The sequence below is a fragment of the Macrotis lagotis genome, chromosome X (assembly GCF_037893015.1).
Source record: "Macrotis lagotis isolate mMagLag1 chromosome X, bilby.v1.9.chrom.fasta, whole genome shotgun sequence".
NCBI lineage: Eukaryota > Metazoa > Chordata > Mammalia > Peramelemorphia > Peramelidae > Macrotis > Macrotis lagotis.
The window spans coordinates 348,260,986-348,267,661 of record NC_133666.1 but is presented as its reverse complement, the minus strand read 5'-3'; positions in this window follow the sequence as shown (position 1 = coordinate 348,267,661).

Below are 6,676 nucleotides of genomic sequence, written 5' to 3'. Positions count from 1 at the left end.
TTTCATAGTTACATTCTGTGTCACCACTGATGTTTCCACAGGCTAAAGTCCTGCCTCCAGAACCATAATTTAATTCATATTTTTTTGGTAAAAAAGATGTAATTAATTTTCAGTGGCTTGAAAAAAGGATTCAAATTATTCAGCCTAATTTTACAAATGAAAAGAAATTCAGAAAGTTTTTAATGACTCTGGCAGTAGCCAAGCTGCAGAATATCCTACTCTCATTTTCATGGTATGTTTTCCTATTTCTTTAGTCACTCTGTACTTCCCATAAAATCTGATTCTAAAACATCTCACTACAATGAACTTCCAGAAGAAGAATAAAAATGGCAGAGTATAGAAAGCACTCAGTCAGATTCTCTAGGTTTCTTCATCAAACAACTTTAGTTTCATGGTGGTTTTTTTAAAGTTTTTGCAAGTCAAATATGGTTAAATGGCTTGCCCCAAGGCCACACAGCTAGGTAATTATTAATTGTCTGTGACTGGATTTGAACTCAAGTACACCTGACTCCAGGGCCAGTGCTCTATCCATTGGGTCACCTAGTTGCCCCCAAACAACTTTAAATAAAGTCTCAAATTGAATTCTGAAATAGTAGAGACAACAAAATGTGAGTGTAAAACATTCTTTCAGCATAAGAGAGCTTTGTAGATCAGGAAAAAAAAAAAAGATTGTGACAAGGAGGAGGAGACTGACCTGAACTCCATGAGGATGAAAGTCCAGAGGTTGGTCAGATAGTAGTGATAGTAGAAAAAATAGACTCAAGAACTCTCAAACCAAAGACAATAAGAAGACTTGACATCAGAATGAGATCATAAGACTCTCCCTAAGAGATCATATTTATACTAGTTCCTTTTGTAGTGGCAAAGAATCGGAAATTGAGGGGATGCCAATCAATTGTAGATTGGCTGAAGAAGTTATGGTATATGAATTCTATGGAGAATTCTTGTCAAGCAAGTGAATGAATGTTGAAAACTACCATTGCATGTCATTGAAAAATTTCAATAATGTTTCTTTTTTTTTTAGATTTTTTTCAAGGCAATGGGGTTAAGTGGCTTGCCCAAGGCCACATGGCTAGGTAATTATTAAGTGTCTGAGGTCGGATTTGAACCCAGTTACTCCTGACTCCAAGGCCGGTGCTCTATTCACTGCACCACCTAGCTGCTCCCAATAAGATTTCAATTGAAAAAAATAAGCAAAATTGCCTGGACTTTGAAAAATAATCTCCTGCTCCCTTTCCCATACCAGAAACAGAGTACAACTTTAACCTAAAGTTTAAAATGAAAATAAAATGGGGAGAAATATTCAAACAATAAAACATAATTTTACAGGAAATTATTATGATGACAGAGAAGGTCAAGGCACAAAATCAGAGCACAGTGATGTCAAAACAGCTATGAACAAAACCTGAAAGGAAAAAAAAAATGAATTGTTCATAAGTACAGTAAGCATTCATGGAAGGAGAAAAAATGATTTTGAAACCAAATAAGAATCATAGAGAAGTAATTATGCAAATAAATTTAAAAAGGTAGAAGAAAATTATGAAAAGATAAATAATAACTAGGTGAAGAGATGTAAAATATATTAATGAAAATGGTATCTTAAAATCAGAATTAGCCAAATTGAAAAAGAGGCACAAAAATTCACTGATGAAAATAACTCTTAAAAAACAAGAGTAACCAAATGGTAAACAAAGAGGAACAAAAGTTTGCTGAAAAAATAATTCTTCAAAATTGTAATTGAGCCCACATAGGGTCATTTGAACCCATAAGATATCAAGAAACAATAAAGCAAATTCAAAAGAATTAAAAAAGTAGAAAATTTGAAATATCATAGTGAAAAAATCAAATCTAGATAAAAGATTGAAGAGAGATAATTTAAAAATTATTGGACTACTATAAAGCCAGGATCAAAGAAAAGGACTTGACATCATATTTCAAAAAAAATTATCAAGGAATATTGCATCAATATCCTAGAACAAATGTTGAAGAGAATGTGGAAAAATGGAGATGCTTATTTATTGTTGGTGGAATTATGAACTCATCCAACCATTTTGAAGAGCAATCTGGAATTATACCAAGAGTTTGACATAAACTGGCACAGACCAGTTTCTCACTGCATGACAACATGACGTCAAAACAGATTCACCCATAAAGGGATATGTCATAAGAAAATTAGGGGAGTATGGAAAAATATGCCTGTTAGATTTATGTCTATGGGAAGAGTGTATAATTAAAGAAGGAATAGAGGGAATCATGGCTGGTAAAATTGAAAGTTTTAATTATGTAAAATTTAAAAAGCTTTTGCACAAGCAAAACTAATGAAGTCAAAATTATAAGGAAAATAGGAAACTGGGAAAAATTTTACAGGAAGCTTTGCTATAAAGACCTAATTTCTCAAATTTAAAAAAATATATTTCTCAAATATGAAAAGAACTGTCAAATTTATATAAAATTAAATCATTCCCCACTTGATGAATTATCAAAGAACATTAACAAGCAGTTTTCAGAAGAAATTAAACTGAATAATCATGACAAAATACTCTAAATCAGAAAAAATGGGAATTAAAATGACTCTGAGGTGCCACCTCACAGATTGACTAACTTAATAGAAAAGAAAAATGGCAAATTTTGGAGGAGATATTGAAAAATTAGGATGCTAATTGTCTGTTGGTGTAGTTATGAACTAATCCTAATATTCTGGAAGATTTGCAACCTGGATCTACAGCCAAAGTGCCATAAAACTGCATATTCCTTCAGCCAACCTTATAATTGCTATGTCTGAATTCCAAAGAAATAAAAGAAAAGTAGACATATTTGTCCAAATATATCTATAGCACTTCTTTTTGCATGTGAAAATTAAGGAGTTGACTTGAACAAACAAGTTTTGATATATAATTGTGATGGAATACTTTATTTCTGGAAGAAATGACAAGTAGATTGATTTATGAAAAACCTGGGAAGACTTGATATAAATAACCGCAAGATGAAGTAAGCAGAATCAAGAGAACACTGTAACAGTGAAGGATGACCAACTGTGAAAAATCTTGGCTATTCTGATAGAGCTAGTGTTTTGGGATAATTACAAATGATTCATGATAAAAAAAAGAGTACTAACCACCTCTAGAGATAGACATGAATGCCAATTGGGAGAAAACTTTTTTAATACTTTATTTTTCTTGCTCAATTTTTATGTTGTCTTTTGCAAAATAGTTACCATGAACATATGATGTCCATGAGTTCACATGTGTAATTGATCTCAGATGCTTTACATTCTCTAGGAGAGAGTAGGGGAAAATAGTGAGAACAAATTATTTGAAGCTCAATTTTTAAAAAAAATATGTAATTGGGACACACAATATGGGTTATACCCAAATATATCTACATGTGTATATGTTTGTGTAGACATTTATATATAAATGCAGACTGTCCTCAACATTCAACATGTAGCTTCTGCAACTTCAAACATTTGTATTACTTTATGCCACATTGGCAGTTATACAGATTTCTGCCTATGTAAAATGGAGGGGAAAAAATGAGACGCATGATGCATCCAAGTTTGTGGAACAGATGCTTCCTACCATGCTCTTCTCTGGTCTTATTTACTATACATAAGAGCTCCTTGGGCTTTTTTTCCACTTTCATTGTTTACCATTAAAACTCAAGTTTTTTTTGTTGTTGTTGTTTGTTTGTTTGTTTGTTTCCTTGTTTATTTTGTGAAAATTATATACCCAAAGTTTAATGCAAATAATTTGGACTCTAAGTCAAAATATTCCAAAGAATTCATGCCAGAATGTCTTCAACCATTGCCAGTTATGCATTTGGTGTTAATTAATGAACAATATCTTATATCTGAGAAAAGAAGGAAAAAGTATTTCAATCTCCTTCACAAACTAGACTTTCTTTTACTCTCACATTCTTTCTGTCTTTTCTCCCTACAGTTATATAGCCAAATAATTAGAATGCTTGATACAAGAATGCATTCAATAAGTTTGATTGCAATTTGGTAAAAAAGATGACAATGTTGATAATGAGATCATGAAAGGTAAAAGATTTTAGTAGTAAGTGGCCATTGCTGTTATGTTTCTGAGTCTAGTCCTATCAAGGACTCCCTACCATGTCTGATAATCTGTTCCTATTCTGATATGAAAGTCCAACAGAATTATAAGCTTGTCCTCTTTCAACACACTGATTAGGAAACTTTTCAGGTATTTATAATTTTTTTCTCTGATATTATCAGAGTTCATAATGGTGGGAGCATATGCACTGATGATGGTGATGTGGCATTAAGATGCAAGTGGTAACCACATTCATTCTTGGGGAGGCATACAAATTTGTTGACTAGTTTCAATTTGCTGTGAAGCCTATGTTAGCTTTATGGTATACACATATTCCATACATCAATGATAAGTGTAATCACCTTAACAAAAATTTTTATACCTATTTTGTGTTTCAACTCTAGGATGGAATCCACATTTGACAAGGTAAACTAGTCAAGTTTAAGTGAACCAGACAATTTTTATAGTTTTTATTTTTGCAAGGCAATGGGGTTAAGTGGCTTGGCCAAGGCCACACAGCTAGGTAATTATTAAGTGTCTGAGACTGGATTTGAACTCAGGTACTCAGGTATTTCCTGACTCCAGGGCCCATGCTCTATCCACTACACCACTGAGCCATACCTTTCTTGGTCCTTTCTCATAATATGAGGTGAACAGTCTAGTCCTTAAAGTTTGCTGAGATGCCCAGAGGGCCACTGAATCCTACCGCTGCTTCAGTTCAGTGAGAAGATAACTTCTGTGTAGGATTGTGACTCATGCCTGCTGCTTTGTCTTTAGCACAGTGCCACAGGACTTCAAGGTAGGTAAAACAACAACAACAAACAACAACATAGATAGATAGATAGATAGATAGATACATAGATACATAGATAGATAGATAGATAGATAGATAGATAGATAGATAGATAAATTAAATAAAAGGGTAAAAGAGTTGAATGGTAAAATAATTAGTTGAATTGTAAAATGTAAAATGATGAAATAGTATGGTAAAATGGTATGGATGATGTCTTTTGTGTAGTTCAAATTGAATATAAGTGAGCCAGTGCTACCTGATTGTTAGCTCTGTTCTCTTTTTTAACATTGTCTGAGTGCAATGGCAAGATAAAAGATAACATAACTGGCAATAACTTAGAATATTGTGGCCTTGGAGTCCTTGATGTATGAACAAGCTCCAACTGCTCCATTACAACTCTTTCTGCTGCCTTTGTAGCCTATTAGAACAAATTGTTCACCTCTGCCTATTCTACAATGGAAGACTTCATATACTTGCTGTAGATACCACTCTATCACCAATTTGTTTTAGCCCCATCTCTTACGTTCAATCTAGTTTAGCCACTACTGTAACAATTTTACTGTCATTGACCCCTGTGAATACTATAGCTTCTTGGAAACACAGATTATATTTGGGAGGCATGTGAACAACAAAAGTAGATAATCGGCCCTGAAAATGGTTCAGCTAGTCTTCTTATAAGAGATAAAAGTCCTACCTGACCAACTCATATACCCTATTAATATATTGTTGTGTCCTGCTATTTATGCTATTAGGCTAGAAAATTAATATTTTCTGACAATATTTAATTCAATTTAGTTTTAAAAACAGGATAATTTCCATATTTACTTTCTTTTTTTTTTTTAGATTTTGTGAGGCAATGGGGTTAAGTGACTTGTCCAAAGTCACACAGCTAGGTAATTATTAAGTATCTGAGGCTGGATTTGAACTCAGGTCCTCCTGACTCCAGGGCCAGTGCTCTATTCCCTGCACTTCCAAGCTGCCCTCCCATATTTCTTGATTGTTTCTTGCATGATTTTTTACTTTGTCTCCCCTTTGTGAAGGAGAACTTCCCAACATCTTGAGATTTATCTTATAATGGAGGACCCAGTGAGATCTCTATAACTGAAGAAGTTTGATTAATGACTATATACATCTTTGAAGAGTTGTTTTAAATAATATGTTGAGTTTCCTTCACATGATGTCTTGCAGAATTTTTCAAACAGTGAATACAGGAACTCTTACATAAAGAAGCTATTTAATTTTGAATTTCAAACATATTCAAAACAATCTCTTCCATTTTATTTATCAGTGGATGAGATGGAAAGTTATAGTGAAATGTGACTTAGGTTTCATCATGGTGTATATGTGACTGATTTCTTGAATGATTTCTCAGTATTTCTAACCATTTACAAATATGTTTGAAAACCAGGTTCACATATAGACAAACATTTTACATCCAAGGACCAGTCAAACTAAGTAAAAAGTTTTTTATTATCACCTAGGTATTGACCATCAAGTGAAGATGCATTTTTTGACCACATCCAGTCCTGAAACCATTTACTGTCTGTAACATGGAACATCTTGCAACTGGAGATGGTAGAGTGCCCACATAGGTGAAATTAAAAATTCTTAAAGTATACACAGCTAAACTTTTATATCTGATTCCCCCAATATATGTCAAAACATACTTAATGTATTTCATTGATTTAATGCAGCTATACCAGCTCCCAGAACTCTGTTGTCATAGACTTTGAACAGATTGATGCAGGATTTAATGTACAGACAAGAGATTGCCTTTGTATTGTTTTGTGCTCAGATGACAGGCTTGTCCAAGGGCCTCAATAGAAAT